Source organism: Hylaeus volcanicus, chromosome 1 (genome assembly GCF_026283585.1).
Source record: "Hylaeus volcanicus isolate JK05 chromosome 1, UHH_iyHylVolc1.0_haploid, whole genome shotgun sequence".
Lineage (NCBI taxonomy): Eukaryota > Metazoa > Arthropoda > Insecta > Hymenoptera > Colletidae > Hylaeus > Hylaeus volcanicus.
This window is the reverse complement of record NC_071976.1, coordinates 10,661,198-10,680,574: the sequence shown is the minus strand read 5'-3', so window position 1 is coordinate 10,680,574 and position 19,377 is coordinate 10,661,198. Positions and strand designations below refer to the sequence as shown.

Genomic DNA, 19,377 nt, shown 5'->3' with positions numbered 1-19,377 from the left:
GTCGCGGCCAACATTGAACTTGTCGTCTATTCAGATTTCCCTGCCGCGCATGCAACAAATTATGGCACCTGCGAGCGCGCTCTGAAAAGGAATTTAACCCGATGCGAACGAGCTGGTCTCCAAACGAGATCCTGTTTCTGCAACGGGTCCCGTCGGCGTATAATTTGCATGCAACGCGCGTGCATACGCAGCGCGCCGGGTTCGCTGCCTTCGAGCAAAAGCTTGCGTTCCCGCTTTTTTCTCCTCCCCCCTCCGTTCCCGCGTCTTTGAAGGATTCCAACGCACGGACCACGCAAGACCGGGTACGAATGGCATTGTCCCGCGGGACAAAGTCGCGCGGGTTGGCATTGGTTAACGAGACATTTAATTGTGAGCCGTTCGCGTCCACGGGAGCGCGAGCCCGCTGACAGCCATGCGCGTTTACCTCTTTCGCGGGATCCTCGAACCGGAAAAACGATGACCGGCCACGCCGAAACACGGCCGACCGTTAAAAGTGTAATAAATGACGGCGACACACCATACAACGTACGCGTGCCATATTGCGCCCCGAGCGCGTACCTGCGCCGCGCAATAAATATCGCCGGTGGATCCGAGCTGAAATTGCTGTTCCGTTTAATTCCTTCGCGTTGGACAGGAGCTGCTTCCACGAAGAGATGGGGGCACAGCGGAGGGAAACGGCGGGCTTTAAAATTCGAATTTGACGGCAAATGAGGAAGTTATAGTAACTTGCAGTTGAAACTTGATGTTGGTGTTGGTATGTACATAATACTGGCCAAGTGTCGCCGGTAATTCCTTCTGTAACTGTCATGTGATTATTCCCACCGGTTTTTAAAAGTGTGGAGCTTTGGTATGAGTCGCCATGTTACATTCGTCAGACGTGACGCAAGGGTAGATTGAATGCAGTGTAATATGCGTCAACGAGAAGGTGGATAAGCGAAGGAAAGTGAGCCTGATTGGTGCCTTAACATTTCTACTTTAAAGTTCGGTAAAAGTATTTAAGACTTCTAGCTACTTATGTACCTTGTCAATATACTATAATATACAAAACTATGATTCTATATTGGAGCCATCTTCTTGTAGACACGAAGTAGGGGAGTATTTATTTCTTCTTACAACCACTTCTAATAATAAAGAAAATGCTTTGTCATGGAAAAGCAAAATCCTCAAGTCCTTTTTGGAAAAATCTTTTACAATATGAATTCTTGAAATATTTTTTAGACGAACCCAGTCAGAATGTTAACAATTTTTAGCGCGTCACGCGTTAATCCTTGACGCTATAGTGTGCGAGGCATACATGCACCAGTTGAAGTGTATTGACGAAGATGAGAGAAGTCTGATGCAAGGATGAAAAGGGTGAACCACCGCAAGGGTTGAGCTGACTGACGTGGTAATGCTGATGAATCCATTTAGCAACCGCAATATCTCATGACAAAGGCAGGAATAGAAGGGATATATAACGAGGAGGGGAACTGCCGAGATACAGGGAGAAAGAGGAAAGTACTAGGCAGTGTAACATTGTTCGTCTCCCAGAGCAATCCCCTTTCGTGCATGATGCACATTTTCCGTCGCTAAGTAGCAGCTAACTCTAACGATCTGTTTCGCTTTTTGACTTTGACTTCCAGCTGCGCGAAACGATCTTCCACCAGTGAGAAATTCGAGCTAGTTATTTCATTAACGAGAGAAACCCTTTGCACTCTTTATAACATTTAAAATTTGTTCTTCCTTGACTGTAATAATGAAAATTCATAGCTGTAAATACACATACCACCCACTGAAGAACAAAATAAAATTAGACTGATGTTCTTTAACATATTCTTCCATTTAAAAAAAGAAAAGAAAAACGAAGAGTTCCAGGGACATGTCGAAACTGCTCGGTAGCGAATCGCGATGCAGATGTTCGCGCGAGGTTTGCTGTTACGTTCGTGGATAAATTCTCTTCGACGCTTTATCTCATATAAGAACGGCTCTCGGTGGTAACGTGTGGTAGTCCCGACGTTGCAGCGTGTCTCAACCCCCTTAGCTCGCGCGGAGTTCCACGGTCGTCGTGTAGGCAACCGGCGGGGGATTTAGTTGTATTTTATTCAGCCACTTTATTCCGGGAGTTGTCACAGTTTTACATTTCCATCGGCTGCAGGCAGCATCTGGCGCGTCGCTGGCTATTTCCACACGTACACGCCCGTACACGTGCACACATACACACACGCCACGCAGCGTTTCTGCGCGATGGCTACCTCATCAGCAACTCTTCCACTGCTTCTCCCCTTTTCCGTTCCCTCTTCGCACCTCCTGCGCACGGTCACCTTCGGTGAACGACACGCCGTTCTCCTCGATATATCGCCTTATCGTCTTACGGTTCCCTACAATTTATTATTTCGTTCCTTCGATAGTATTCCGGTGCACTTTGTCATCTTGTTATTGCTTTCAACGGTGCCGCTTTACTTTTATGCCTCTCCTCCTCCTCTCCTCCTTCGTCGCGTAGACAACCTGTCTGTGATTTTATTGCGCCAGCCTCGTTGCCGCGAGGAACGCCGACTACATCCAGGTGCTCGCAGCTTCGTCGCCTGGATAGGTGTATCTCTGATTTATGGAAAATCGAGCAATTGTGGGATACAGGAAGTGGATTTTATTTCTCCTTGGACTTTGCAGTCTATAATATTTTATGTGGTTATATTGATACTATTTTTTCCAATCATCTCATGTATCAGATTCTTTGCTGGTGGGAATAATATTCAGTCAGTCCCATAAATATTCATACCCTCTGTGCTTACTGAAGGAATTTGTCTAAATTAAGTGATAGGTTTGATAGGTTTCCAAATAAATTTTTCATTATATATACATATACCAATGTAAAGTTTATCCATGTATATCTGATGTTCGATTCGAATGGCGAACGGCCATTTTAAATTCGAGCTGGTGAGTGAGTCGAAACGAGAGGATTGTTCGTGGGTATTCTTCGAGTGTGTTCCACCGTTTCCATTCCTCTTCTGCAGGTACACATACCGGAGGGTGCCTTGGATGACCGGATGCATTATCTCCCTGTTCGGACAACGTGTAAGTGTAATTAACACGGCGCCGCTCATAACGAGGACGATGTACGCAGTCACACTAATGAGAGCAAATTAGCTCGTTTGTGCCAGTTTAGCTTCGTCTCCTTGCACCGTCGTGCCGCCATCTCTGTGCTGTCCCCTCTGCCGCTATTTGCGGTCAAGAATGCAAATTTGGTCGTTTCGTGAACTCCTGTCTACACTACGGTGAACACGAATTTCTGTCCGGTCCCGCTGACGAATTCAACGGACCGGGCGGTTCACGGCGCGCAGTTTCAAAATTCATAGTCAACATGTTAACTGTTCTTTGACAACGCTTACAGCTGGAACTGAGTTGACGATATCCGTTGATCCAGATCGACGAGCCATCGATTTTGTTTATAGTGGACGTTACTCCAGTGTTAACATCGCGAGTGATTGCGTGTTGACGTCAGGTCTTTGACTTCCGATGGTCGATCATCAATAGGAAAGCCATTTAGACATGATTTACAAGATATGATGGTGAGATACGTTTGAAATTTAAAATTTGAACTTAAATCTTGATTAAATATGCTTTACAGGTGATTAAAGCATGCTAAAGCCAAAAATCAATTTTCCCAAATACGAAGCCTACCATGTAAAAATATTCTCCCACACTTTTGACTTACTTTTACTCGAGTAAATCCATAGTTTCCTAACTGTCGACTAAAACCGGAACGTCCACCTTTTTTCATCGCCTCTACACGTGAACGAAACGCGGAATAAAAACTCCAGTGGATCGACCGAGCACATTCGGACGCTTATGCGCGCAACTCGTCGACTCAACTTCGCGGTATAAATAATTCCATTTCTCTCGAACGCACAGGGGTTGCTACCCCGTTATGTACGGTATACATTAACCGGACAATTGCCGATGCGTCAACTTCGTCCAATAGTCGATCGAGCGCGTTTCATTATTCACAGAGTTACGCGAACTCGTTTGGTCCTGACCCAGAAAGTGTTACAATGGACCGTGTCTATGACTCTCGATGAATGAAAACATTTCGAGGAAAACGCTTCCGTGTACGAGACAGAACAAAAAAAATAGGGGGGAGGGGGGAACCAGAGGAGGATAGGGAAAACCAGTTCGCTGCAGTTAGAGACAAGAACTGCCTCTTCGATAGGCGATAACGAGGGCAGTTAGCGCGCCTACGCACGGATCGCTTCGATTTAGAAACCGCTACGAACGATCGGCAGGTCCAGCTCGTTTCACGCTTTGCAAGTCGGAAATAGCTGGGATGCGACGAGAAGATCGTGTCTGGGGAACGTGCGCTAAGAGAAAATCGCCACGCTTAACGTCTTCATACATACGGTACCGTAGGACACTGTTCAACTTGAAGGATGGACTGTTGGACTGTTCGAGGACAGTTCTTGGATGACTGTTGCTTGGATACCTTGGTGTTCTTGTTTAAAATTATTAAAGTATAAAAAAGATTTGAGCTTCAAGTATTCAAAAGGGAAAACAAAGAAAGGTGGATCACTCCAAAAGTGACTGTCTCATCATACTTCGCAGTTTTGGATAGATGAAATTAAATTTAAATTTATATTATGATTCTTGACTCATACTCTGAAGAATTGGAAATATTGAGTTGAAAGTATGACTGATAACAAATGAAAATGAAGACAGCGATGCAATGATTGGAAATATAATAATAATGCAGTTAAAGATGGACATAGAAATCAACTACTATTTTAATTATTACAGCTTGAACGACAATATTAAAATTAACCAATACCATACCAAAGATTGAGTGATGACATAGAGAGACAATAACACTTGAGTATTCGCACAAAATAGAATTGACACTCTACTGTAAATGAATTGCGATATAAAAATGGACTTGACGCTATACAATGGATCAATGTCACCATAGAAATGGAGTTGACAGTGCTATAGATCAGTGTTGATGTCGAAGTGAACTCTCACTATTCTAGATTCCGAACTGATACTTAGAGTTTGAATATCGACACGGGTACTCTACTAGAGTTGGATTGTCGATATAGAAATAAATTTCCATTCTATCACAGTTTGAATGACGATATAGAAATGAACTGCCAGCCTGCTACAGATTGGATGTCGATACAGAAATGAACTGGTACAGTTTGAATACCAGTATGGAGTGCGCACAGGTATTCTGCTAGAGCTTCGACGTCGAGTTAAATATACACTGGTAGCTCTATAGAGTTTGAATGTCAATATAGAAATAGATTTAGCACTCTAATTGAGTTTGTGTGTCAACAGTGAAATGAAGTAATGCTCTACTAGGGATGGGATATCGATATTGGAATTAACTGTTGTAACATTATCAAGTATTGAAGAAATCTAATAACTTTTAACTAGAGATGAGTTTCAGGGTGACCTAAGTATATTTGCTCAAACAATTACACTCCACAATTCCAATGTATTTGGTTTGCATTTCCTGTTAATTTCATGAAGCATCAAGAATATGGAGATGGTAATAGCTAATAAAAGTGGGTTCTATTTCTAATAAAAATATGCAACACAGGTTGACCAAACGTTTTGAGACACCCGAAAGATAGCGTTTATTTTCCAACTCGTTCTTCCACTGCATCCACTTGCGCGCATCTTGACTAGCTGTCCATTTGCCAAGGATTCTAACCTGACACTGCGGTTGGCCTGCGTGTAAACTTAACCAAGAATCTTTGGACCTAACTCAAAGGTATCTTCTTCCGTCGTCTTAGTCGTCACTCAAGCGTCCAATGTCCTTCCTCGCGTGCTTTCGCAGAAAATGCTTCTTGCGCAACGCTTCGAGGTAGAGATCGCTATATCGCAGGAAGACGCAACAACGGAATTTCTGTTGCTTAAATTAACTAGAATTAATTTAATAAAAATAATTTCGCTACGACGTTTATTGAAAACAAAATTAAATGTGTTAGAAACACGAAGATCCTATTATTCGAATGTAATAGAAACTGAAAGTCGTAATGGCAGAAAGTTACGTAGAATCGATAACTCGTTCTATGAATATCGAATTACAAGAATGATTTGATTAGAACGAAATTTCCCATTCAAGGGTTTAACTGCGCATTGTGTAGCGCGTTCTTAACAAATGAAATTTAACAGACCGTGGAAATTAATGTCTAGTCGTTTGATCAAATCGAAATTATCGTTCAATTAACTATCGCCAGGACACGTATCCGACAGGGGTACATTATTGGATCAATCGAATCGACATTCAAGTCAATAAATGGCGTAGTTTGTAATACCAACAGCGTACGATTAATAATTACCATTAATTAGTGAATTGTGTTACGCGCCGCGTCGGTGTGAAGCGTTTGTATTAAAAGCAGAACGATCGGTAGATTCTTATGCGATTATGATCGTCCCTTGCTGCGCGAATGCTCGACCGTCATCGTTTCCACTTGACGTTATTGGTATAATTAATATCGTTCGCGGATCGACGTATTTTTCTTCGTTCCGATAACAACATATTTAATTGGAGGCAGTGCAACACTGGTAATATTGTGTTTGAAGTGTTTTGGAGGTTGAATACACAACATTGTTATCGTATTTAACGTTATGTAACATATTATGTTGTTAAAAAACAAAATAAAAGAAATGATACAAATAATATTAAAAATTTCTTGTACCTTCTATACACTTCCAGTTTACCTCGGAATCATCCTGTATTCCATCTGGCCGTTCCCAACAGTGTTTCCCCTTTTGTCCCGATGGCGGCTGCACGACGCCATCCAGAACGCCGATTTCCAGGCGCACGGAGACGCGACTGGTCGTCAGACGGAATACTAATTCGGAATCGCAGATTTACAGGTTCTTAATTTCGCAGGCAGCTTTATAAATTGGAACGACGTGGCGCGTTGTCGCTCTGAACGCCAATGTAACGACTTTCGCCACGCTCCAACCCCCTACCCCACCTGGTTTCTCTCATTGCTTCTTTGTTCACCGCCTCCCCCGACGCTGGTTCCGCATAGCGAGGAATACTAACGACACGCCAGCGGACCAATAAAAATCGTAGCGAGCAAAGCGTAGGCGTGCGCCACCGGAATCTGCTTCGCAGCCGACGTCAACGATTTGTCTTACCACCCCTTGCAATTTCATATCTGGTAATTCTTACCTTTTCAATTGAAATTCTCTTAGCTTTTATGCTGTCACTGGTGCTGATAGTTATGACAATAATTATGTCTATCCTGCCAGCGACCTTCAAATATCAAGCCGCATTATTGAAAGCCACTTTGTTGGATTTTTAGCAGAGTGCTAGTTCATTAGTGGTGTCAAATGGTTAAACTGTCTTGTATTACTGTACTTCAAGTTGTATCACTGTTGTTTTCAAGCTGCTCAATTTTAAAACAATTCTTCCTAGTGTTACAAACCTGAAACGTTTAAGTTTCGATAAATTGCTTGCACTAGTAATACGATACTTTAATGTAGAGCTCATTATCTGCAAAAAATTCTGTTATCTCACAGAATCGTCTGGTAGTTGAACTTTCAGGCGTTTGATTCCCGATATTTTCAGTGTCTCTGTTTTCTTTCTTGGCGGGGTGCTTTGTCTCATAATCCTTTCTATTTTCCAAGTCGGCTTGTTCTTCGTCCTTGGCTGTTCCGAAGTAAGAAATTAACAGGTCACCGACACGGTGAGCGAGCACGACGATGAAGTTGATTAGATTTCACTCGTCGTTTAATCTAACGGCGCTTTTAAGTGCCATTAAATCCACGATGGAAATTAGCACGCCGCGAGCTCACGGTTTAACCTTGTTACAGGTGCCTCGTTACGTCCCTTCTCATGCATGATGGCGTATTTGCCGATGGTTTGCGATCGTTTCATCATGGATTTTCAATTACACAACGCATCCGACGTGAATCTTCACTTTGTGCACGTGTATCGAGTTTGTAGATTCTCGTGGTGAAAAGTTAACAAATTTCACTGGAAAAGCAGGGTAAAGTTTCACAAAAGAAATAAAGTAAGGGTACCAAGAAAAAAGTTTACGACAGCACAAAATTTCCCTAATGCCTCTGCAAATCAAATAAAATTAAACGAACGATCGAAGATTAGAATTCTTTTACGCCGTACTCTGTGGTATCGCTTCAATTTTTCTTCTCCAAAGAGACTAGCGCATGGGAAAACCATACAAAGTCACGGCCAAAAGCGATTTATGGATGAACGTTACTTTCCATGAAAACTTTCGCAATCTCGTTCAAGCGTGCAGTTTAGGTTACCTCGGATCGGGTAATATCAAGTTATCTCGTTTAATTGGAAGGGTTCGGTGGGTTATTTCCTTGTACTGAGAAATTATTCCGTGACTTACATTACCGAAAATGGCTTCGCGAAGCGAAATTTTCAACGAATTAAACACACCTAAATAACTTTAACGATATGCTAACTGGTTTTAAATATTTCTGTATCCTGCTGATTTTGGTATTGCTTCATATTTTATTTTTAAACGGTGTATTTTATGTATTCATAAGGCTTGAAAAACATGTATGACATACAAAGTATAATTTACAAATAAATATAATAATATTGATGCTTTAATACTGTGCAAATTTTTCTTCTTTAGGCTACACTTCATTTGGTATAATTTCCTTATTTCACTTACCTACTTTGATTTACTCTAGGAATCCCATAAACTCTTTTTATACCATGCAATGGAACTACGAACTTCTATTTTTCTCAACCACCAGACCTAAATTCCATCAAACATCACGAATAACTTCTCCAAGGAACCCAAAATTTCTACAACCTTACAATGTCAACAACCAACCTAGCTCGAGCTCACCGAGCGAAGAGTTGCGTCTGAACGAGCTCGATTCTATTATTCACAAGGCTGTTGCACAAATATCCTCGAAATCTTTGTTATACCGCTCATCGTAGGAAACGATTCCTCCACGCTTGCCCAATTACTTGTGGGGCCGTTCGCGAAATACATGCGTACGTTACCGGAGTGATGGATGACGCGCTCAGAAACCCTCTCTTCATCGTGTGCTCTCCCCACCGCGCCACCCCCTTGTACCCTCGCGTGACTCTCCCTTGCCACGGGAGATGCCGGTTGAATAATTACCCCCACGGTGTACTAAACTCCAGTCTGGCTACGTGAAATCCGAGCACTGAATTCGCCAGACCGCGGCGCGGTACTTTAAGGCCAGACCGCGCAGGTGCTTTAAGGGCGAGCTTCTAATTAATACGTCGGGAACGACGGGTTCTGGTCAGGTCGGCAAATTTTCCTGGTTTAATTCAAAGCGGCCCTGCACGTCCACGGCGAAGGTTCAACAATCAAAGGATGTGAAACACGCGCGAAATAACGATGGTCTTCTTCTCAATACAATGATCGTTGCCTCAGCGCCCCTAAAATGGAGGGCATTTTATAGCTCGAGGAAAGTAAGCGACTGCTTTGCGAAATGGAGTCGAGAATTGCGAGTAGAAATGTTTTTGAGCATGATAGTGTAGTACCGTAGTACCATGTAATACTTGACACATTGTTGACTGATCACGAGTATCCTCGTGTTTGCAATGTATGAAAGCGATAGAGAATATTACAACAGCTCATCGTTTGTTTACTCCTGTCTTATAGTGTCGAATAAATCTGAGGTGCTAATAGTTACTACCCCAGCTTGTATAATTCTTCGTCAGACTCAATGATGATCGGGTGATGTATCAGACAATAGGAAGAAGAGGAGTGAGAAGAGCGCCGCGTTTCGACAGAGTTCCAAGGTTATAATTTTCGCGGAAGGGTCGCCGCGTTTTCACGGGCCGCTGACCCAAGACAGTTCTCAGCGCGAGGGGCGGAAAATTTAATCGCGAGTCGTTCGTAGGATTAAACGTCACCGAGCCGACGCACGCGAGACCGAGGGACGAAGATTGCCGTCCCTCAAAGCGAAATAGGGCAGGACAGAGCGTAAGAGTACGTCGAAAGACGTCTCCGAAGAGACGAGGGATGAGGCCAGATGAGGACGAAGGGTAGATCAGCGCCTCCCCAGATTTCCCCAGCGATTGTCTCACAAAGTCTCGCGGAGTCTCGTCAGGCCATTCATCGGCGACGTGCCGAGACTTAAAGTCTCGAAGGTTCAGCAGCTCTTCCGCGGAGCCGCTCGGCGTTTCCAGACCTCAAAGAAAACCAACGGATAGGAGCAGGCTCAACGTTACTCGGTTTTATACGGTGATCCTGTCTCGTTTCCTCTGTCCCCCTCTACATCGTCCTGTTCTTTCCGGGTGCTATGCCTTGTTACTCCCCCTTTAGGATAGGGTTGGCAACTGGCCGATAACGCTGATTGAAAAAAGGCTCCCACGCAAAATCGAATTTCGAAGTTGAAGCTCCCCTGGTAACGGGACGCGTCCGCTACGGGTACCGATTGGCTCCGATCGCTACACAATTTCAGCCTTCAGCTATTGATCCTTACTCGCATCTCCCACCACTTGCAACAACGTTTGTCCGCAAAGGTGGACGCGGCACTTACAGAATTTGACGGTGCATCGCCGACGATGGGCTGTTCCATCATTAAGGCGGCGTGTTCCGTTCGATTCGAGCGTTTCCAGGATATCTCGCTTTGATCAACTAACGAGTCGCGTCGCTGATTTTTGTGAAACGTCAAACCAAACATTGGGAATTACTCGACGCTTGCTTTTTCATTGATCGATGTTGGTTCGAGGGTTGTAGATGGGTTGGATGTGTGAGAAGAATTAATGGAAATAAAAGTTCAACGTGTAATATTTAATTAGTTGGTAGGAAGGTACGAAAGTAAGGAATTTAAATTTATTCTTTCTAATTGCATTCCTTCTATTATATTCCCCTCGTTGGTATTCAAATAATCTATTTGCACTTGAAGTACAATAATAACAAGTTTGTACTCGATGTCTTATGATTGTGGTCCAAACGTTGCGTTTAAATGAAGGTATAATTTTACATACCAAGATTCGAGAAACAATTTAATAACCTTTTGCTTTGGACACAGGTTATTTCAGCAACCCTCTTACAACCAATAGGTACATACGTGGTATTCCTGAAACGAGGAAGGACAACCGAAAGTAGACGTTTCCTTGACACAGTTTCCTAATTCGATAAGAAAGTTGGTCGAAACTGATATTACCAACTGCTCCCCGGCTCGATCTAATATTCCCCAAAATGGACGTGAGCGAGAATAAAGACGTTACAGCGGGGCGTATACCTCGAAATGATTGAATATGCGCCTGGAGTGAATTAGTGGTGGCGTTGAATTAAATATAAGACGCTTCGGGGGACGGGTCTTGGACGGTAGTCGCTATTAATGTCACCAACCCTAACCATGGGGTCACGGATATCGTTGGGAGGGTGCATTCTTAATCAGGTGTGCCTTTCGGTACAGCCGTGCGCCCCTAACGCGATGAGATAATAAAACTGCATCCGCGGCAAGCCCCAATAATTTCCGAAAACCTATCCCAATCGGTTAAGGATACCCTGCAATCATAAATTGGAGCGCAGTGTGACGGTATAATTTTAGCCCATACGCGGTCGTGCATTTAGGATGACTTGTCATAGACCTCGCAAATGCCGTTGATAAATCCCAGTGACTGAAAGCAGGCGATTTAAATTTTTCAATATTTATAAGTGTACGCGTGCTCGTGACGGTTGTATGATCTAAATATAGAAATGTCTGCTAGATAACTAAAAATATTATAATTAATTCGGAAGTTGGGTTCTTGACAAAGAAATTGTAGAAATAAATTTTACATTTCTTGTGTCATTAAACAACCCTCGAAATACGAAAGTTGGACCAGGAAATAATGATATAAACATACATGCACTTTCAGATTTGTTTATGTGCCTCGGCTGCCCATTATTTTAAGCAATCCAGCGTCAATGGATGTACACCGTTCGCCGAATAGGAGATTTCCAGTCCTTTTTATTCGCCAAGCGTTTTTAATTTACGACGAAATACTATTATTTCGCAGGTATTCCGCGATCCTCCGAGCCGCTCCTTGAAAACTTTTCATCTGTTCGGCTCTCGAACGGCGCTCTCTCCGTTTCCTCAATATCTCTTTCCATTAGGATCGCTAATCGTTTTATCATCTCAAGATTAATGGGATCAACGGAGCGCTTTTAATTTCTATCGTCAAGAATCCACCGCTTACGTCAGCTTCCTCGCCCGGCAGAGGGAAATGAAATTCTCGTTTCATATTCGAGATTGAAAATCCCTTTTTTTTTTATGTCAGTGTGAGAGAACCGCTTATCTCCGAGGGGCGGAATATATATTGAAATACACGAAACGCGACTTACGATAATGACATTGCGAAATCATTGTGCGCGATGTCTTAGGTAAAATGCACTTCGTACAACTATGGAGAATAATGATAAGATATTCAGGTACGTTGGGTAATTGGACGTTTCCTGCTTGAATAAAATTAATCTGGTGCCGTATGAAAGGTGTGCTTGTTCGTTTGAATATGTCATTGTAATCGCGTGACAAAGTAGCTTCCTGGTAGGATGTAATAATTCTAGGAAATACAAGGTGCCATCTGTCTTCTGCTCCCATTAGTAATATGGAGTGGTAACTGAGAAACGGGACATCTAATTATCTCTTTGACGGTTAAAAAGGAGAAAGAAGAGGACAGGAGTATCATTTCTGAGGCAAACTAATTATAAACGGTTTTATAATGAAACCATGTTAGGGATCCCTTCAAGACAATTTTAAGAAATTCGATCATTTATTTGTGATACTTCGCTATAAATATAGTGAAACATTTCCCTTGAAAGATGACATTGTCCCTCGCTGTACACCGAGTCCTCCTACTTATTCGACAAATGGTTCGCCTAATAGGTTAATTGTTGGTCGTAATCCGCGCCGCACTAGATCTCCCATGAAAACCATCTCCATTACTTCCGCCTGACTCATTCCGACATATGCGACATAAAGGGCGCGCTCTGATGTATTCCATGCAACGGGTACACCCCCGAAATCGTAAAGGGTGTCCAGCCTGTTCGCGCGTCTCTGTACACCACCCACACATTCGCAGTTTTACGACGTTCGTCCCTACATACGGCATCTCGCGGTTACTTAACGATGCGGTCGCCTTTCGCGGCGGCAGTGACTCACGAATGCACATGTGCGGACCAACGCGCTGGTTACCGCTAATAAAGCGTCAGCCCTTTGGACGACCTGCGGTCGCAGATGAAAACAGGAGCCCGTTGAAATTAAATTGCAAATTGTTGAGAGGATTGAATTGGAATTTTAGGATAGGTTGTTGACCCTTTTATGCGATGACCGTCACGTCACTGTAGTACGAGGGATATTCATTTAGGAAAGGTAAGAATTAACCCTTTGCTGTCCTATGTCGAGTCAGACTCAACAGAACTGTACTGAAAAGGGTGACGGGTGGAGGAAAATCGATTTTGGTAGCATTCGTGGAATTATGCAAGGTTGCACCAATTTTTAATAAATATTAGGGCGCGTTGATTCCTTAGAGGATTTGACGTCGACGCGTCTGGGAGCTATCGCTTAGGTTTCCACTACTTAAATATTTACAAAAGGCAAATACCATCTTTATCACTAACAAACATTTTATTAGAATGAGAGATGACTGATTAGAAAGTGGTTCGCAAAGAAGAAAGCTTGGGAAGCATTGTCTCAATCGACCGTGACCAAAGCCGAGACAAGGACGGTTGAAATTAAATTGCAAATTACGAAGAGCACCGCTAAAGACGTAGGCTCGACTAGGGGCGGCTGGGAATTCTACGGGAGCCGTAGTTACTCCTCTATTGGGAAAGGACCGAGTTTCAAACGGGGGAATCCCGAACGACTCGCGAGACAGCCTTTAAACTCTCCCCCCGGTTTCTTTCACTCATGAGAAACTCCCGCTGTACTTTTCCTGCTCCTCTCCCACGCGTTTTGCCTCTTTTTCGCCGCCGGATGCGACGCGTTTTCGGACTTCGGTGAAAAGTTCCTAGCAACTTTCGACACTCGGCGTTTCTTCGGCTACGGAAGACGTGAGCATAAAAGGGAACGTACGTCCCTTTGACGGACGATCGACGGTGTGTAATTTTCTGGAAACTTTGATTTCAGTGGGGACGAACTGCAGGGAAGGGGAGAAACTTCGTGTAATTGACAAGTTTATTAATTAACACATGAGCAGAGGATTTTTAGCTTATCACTTGATTGACACTAGCGACTGACCCTTTTGAGATTTTTGGCCAGGTGTAGATTGCGGAAAATGACGACCTCTTCAGAGGTTAGGAGGTGCAAAATGTTAGGGATTATTATTCGGATAGTTTCATAAACGAGCACTGTGCGTTTTTTTTTAAACCAGAGAATTTTTAAACCCGAGAATTCCATTAAAGTGTCTCTCCTTGTACAGTTACTTTTAACTAATTTATGATTAACTGAATCACTCTACCAGCATTCATTATCAAATTGAGCTTTTGAATAGTTTTTCCACGCGACTTCATGTCTGCAATTGCACAGAGTTGATTCGGTCTGGAAGTATTCCTAAGCCGCGTCGAATCCAGGCTTTGAATACCAGAATACTATCGATTATGTTTACCCAAAGCTGAAACACGATACGCGGGATAAGTCGATAATGCGAGCGGAGAATTAGAACAATTTCCACGTGTGCTGGAAACCGAGTTGAAATCTCCCATCGTTGTCTGAGCGTAAGCAAACATTTCTTCTCGCTTTCTCTGGATGCTCGACATTGTCAATATCCCCGGCGAAATCCTCAGGATAATTTGCCCGCCAACTCCGCAAATAAGGGCAGACAATGCGGCCAGCACGATAGAGCCCAGCGGTGCTCAACTTTAATGTCCGACAGTGTCGGTCGTTAGGTCAATGCACCAACATCAGCCAAGTATTAACCTGAAATGAGCGTATAATGGCCATGTCGGGGATTTGATGCCAGTATCCAGGATCGGATCGTATGGCGCTTACCACCATGCATGTTGGAAGGTATTGAGTTTACATTATATACGCTTCCAACGTCGTTAAAATTAAGCGACATATCGATATGCGCATCCAAGCCGCGTATTAGATGTCCCGGAGTACTATACAAATTTCGAACGTGCCACGCGAAAAACGATTCATAATAAAGGGATTTCCAAGAGAACCTACACTGCTTTGTTTCTTTATTAAAGAAGAACCGAGAGTCACCCTTTGAAACGATTAAATTTGAAACGTCGTTCAAGTGTCTACCATAACTACGGCGATAGGTCCAAAATTTAAATCAGATATTTACAGAGGTAAATATTTTTTAAAAGCAAAAAAAAATGTAATCTATTAATTTTGACACATTATTGGCCGAAGATATATTAACCTTCTCAAGCAAAGTGTTACGAGGCCCTCAGGTGTGAGTATTGAACCCTGTTCACAAATCCTCAACGAACTAATTTGCACCCACCCTCACGCAATCCCCATATACTTTCAGGAGAACGATTGCTCCACTAAACGAACAATGGTATACGCGAGTAGTGCAAAATAACCCCCGACAGAATTACGCGACGAATCGGGTCGGTTAAAGTTCCGCCATAAAGGATAACTAACTCGGTCTAGGAGGGAAGAAAAGAAGGTGAATTTAACGAGGATTCGTGACAATTGAATCCCGGGTTGCCTTTTCAGTTTTCACCTTTCGCCTTTCACCCCTGCAGCCTTATTGCAGCCCCCATAGAAGAGCAATTCAAGGAGCAACTCGCAGCTCGAAAGGGTTCAAAGAGCGGTGCTCCGGCCGATTCTTCTTTTCTCTCTTCAATTTCGTTCCAGCTAGACGCTTACGCACGTACGAACCTACACGCTTGCGCCGTGCTCGGGTCCGAGGCGGACTCTTAAAATTTCCGATGAAAGTCTCTTGGACTGGTGCCCGCGGGCGATATCCGAGAACCCATCGGTGCCTTCTCATCTACTCGTTGGCATTCAATAGAACCGAACGAAATATTCGGACGCAATTTCGTTATGATAATTCAATTTTTCCCGCGCTCCGTGACCATCCCACCGCCGCGATTCCGCTTCACCCGCTCGGGATAGTCCGCGCGGGATGCCTACATACCTAACGTACCGTCGGCCGACCTTCTCGAACCTTTTATCCTGCAAATGGCCGGACCTTATTCGCCCATATTGCCGCGAACAGGCTCCCAGCCTGAAGAATCGTATCCGCCTTTCGTGAATTCATTTTAAAAGGCCCTACCCCCGCGTCCGCCGAACAGCTTCTGGGATCGTACTCTCTCGCAACGGTTCATGGAAATTGATCGATTCATGCCCCCTGGCATACGGAAATTTATCGTGCCTGTATATTCTGACCGTTGGCGATAAGAAACGTAGCGCCCAAGCGACGTCGAATACGGTTTGGTTTTGTTGAAGCCTTTTGGGGATGAGACTGAATGGAGCAGGTCTGAAAGTCGTAGTCATACTTAAAAGTCACGTTAAACGATTAGAGTGGTTTGGAAACGTATGGAATCGGCGACTCCAAAAACCCCTGTGTACCAAGTTTCATACAAATCGAATCACTTCTCGCATTTTGATCTTCTATGTTGGACCTGCCATTTTGAATTTCTAAATTTTGGATTAACGAATCCAATTTAGCGAAACAAAATGTGGAACGTTATTCGATTTCCATGAAACTTGGTACTTGGGAGTTGTTGAGGGCGCTGGTAATGAATCTTATGTATTATTTAAATAAAATTTACTTTACTACGACTGAAAAGTACATTCGCTTCGAAAAAGTAATCAATTTGAAATCGTACAGACTTCAATTAAAAACGTTTCTAAACGCTTCCGGTATATTTACTTTAATTACTCGCATTCTTTTTCAGTAGTAAAAATAACCTCCGCCGTGTTTTAAGCTTAATTCCTATACTCGACGTATTTACCATTTGATAATAGAAAGTTTTGAAATTATTAAATGTAACAAAGTTAATTTACCAAGCAGAAATTTCATTTCCACGCACATAATTCAGAAGGAAAGGTTTAATTATTTTAATGCGTTATGCAAGTCGAGCCCGTTCGTGTATTGTTCATGCAGTTGCGCCTAATGCGGGCAAATTTCCATAATTAAAAATGGGCGATTCTATGTAATTAATCAAAGCTAATGAAATTTTTATTAATACGTTCCAAGGCAACGTTTATAATAAATTAATTAAAATAATTATGCCTTGCGGAACGATGGAAACTTAATTAAAATACGACTCGTTTCGACGTATAACACGCTTGTTTCCCGAGTAAATTATACACAAAAATTAAAAGTTTTTTTGTCAAATATTGAAACTTTCACTTTTTTCGACTAGTCTCTGTAACCTAATGCTTTCTTCATATAAACAATTAGAAGTATCATATACTAAAGAAATCGTAATTAGAAGACATTTTAAAACATTTTACTGATACATTCATTTTTTTAAATTTTAAAATAAAAATAGTATACATTGCCAGCGAATTTTTCTTTCTATTCTTCACCACGCTCACTTTGTGAACAACGTGTGCAGTAAAGAAGCGAAATAAATAAATAAGCGGTCGTTAACACGTAGCTCGATTCTGGCCACTATCGATCAGCTGTTGCTCGACCTGGGTACACCCCAACCCACTAATTCTTCGTCTTCCTCTTCAGCTGTACGTCTGGGCGGGCAATGCCGATTGGAAAATCGAAGTACCCACTAGGGTGGTTACGCAGACCCGTTAAACCCCCTTAGCGGTGGCAATATACGAGGACTTATTGGCTAACTGAACCAATACCACCGCAAACGACGTGTCCATCTGGCGAGCTAATTAGCAAATTATGAAACGAATTGCTTCGCTGCCTTTAATAACCGTACGTATCGGGCTACTTTATTCGTTACGTGCCAGTTGTAACGTTCGTTTGGTATTCTCAATAATTGCGTTACAGATTCCGGTATAGGCGGCGGTAAGTTGGCCGTGTGCTTTTTATTTCGGTACCGTTATCGTTAAATAAGTAAGCTGAAACTGTACATTTTCTAATTAAGTTAAAAATTCCGTACCTAAGCGCGATATTGCTCGGTAGACCGCCTGGAGCTAAAACTGAGTGGCGTTACGTAATTACGTTAGTAACAGGTATCTGCGAACGTTAATGCCCGATTTGTTGTGCAACATGAGTGGCTCCGAGCAAATTAGCGATTTTATGCAATAGAGGTGGTCTTGTACGAGTGTGTCGTTATTTTTAGTTTTTGTGTATCGTTCCTATAGTGCCAGTGCGCGAATACGATCGATACGCGTGTATCTATCGAAAGTAGACTGTAAAAGCAGCCTTTGTATTTATATTATAAACATACTATATATTGTTATGTAAATTCCACCACAGACGGTGAAACGTTGAAACAATACTAAGCAATATTGCCTTTTATATATTAAAATATAACATCAATTTTGGTTCCAACAGATACGAAATTATTTTTCATACGTCATTTTATTTATGAGGAACAATTTATCGAATAAATTGTAGATTCACATAATTTAACATCGTTAAAATGAAATATCAAGTGATTGAAACACTCTAGGTGCAGGAATTCATCATGTCCTGAAAAGGAGATCTGGATTTCGCGGTAAGCGATTGCTCAGCTCCTAACAGCACTCGTTCGGATTGCGAAACGGTTGATTAGTACATACTCGCTGGTAGACATTCGTCCCTTTGTTGGGAGTTTCGCGTTTAAGAAGAATGACGCATGGAAAGACAATTAGAAGAAAGTGGACGAAGTTGTCTTAGCAAATACCACTTAGGAAAATACGATTGGGACCGGCGGTAATCGAAGTTGTCGCGACAGAGAACACTGACCGAAATAATCGGATAACGTACGTCGTCCTAAGACACGAGGACATAATGGGGAGCTCCTGGCAAACGGTGAAGTAAGAGGAGAAAAGTAGCACTTACGAAAGCCATTCGATATGGCCAAGGATAGGTTGATACGGGATGGATTATCAAGGACACAGCAGTGGTTTCCATTTTGGAAGATGACCACTTAAAGATGAAAGTAAATATTTGATTATTATATGAATACAGGTTTAATAGATCGCAGGTTACTGATGTAATTGCTATATTGAATTGTATTTCCAATTATACTGTGTTCAGACGTGTTGCATTTCATAAGTATTCCATTTAGACAACCAGTCACACAATTTAATATACAATAACAACATTTTCTAGCTATCTGTGGAGGCTCAAATATAGAAAAATCGAAACGTGGTCAAATTTTATTTTTTCTCTCAGAAAGTTCTAATAATCTGTCTTTTAAAAAATGTGATATATTTTATTATGTAATCATAACTGGTAAAACTTTTTATATCGTATATCTATAACTGAAAACGAATTTTCTGAGTCTATAAGATACATGTATATATAAATTGCATAGGAAGAAAAGCCAGTACATGCAACCGTTTCCT

The 19,377-nt window shown here is 42.4% G+C and overlaps 1 protein-coding gene across 5 annotated transcripts in view; it reads left to right on the top strand.

Annotated features, from left to right (window-relative positions):
- The window catches only part of LOC128877614 (uncharacterized), a 493,728-nt gene that overhangs the window by 148,965 nt on the left and 325,386 nt on the right, over positions 1-19,377 (top strand). The gene's annotated exons all lie outside the window — the stretch shown is intronic.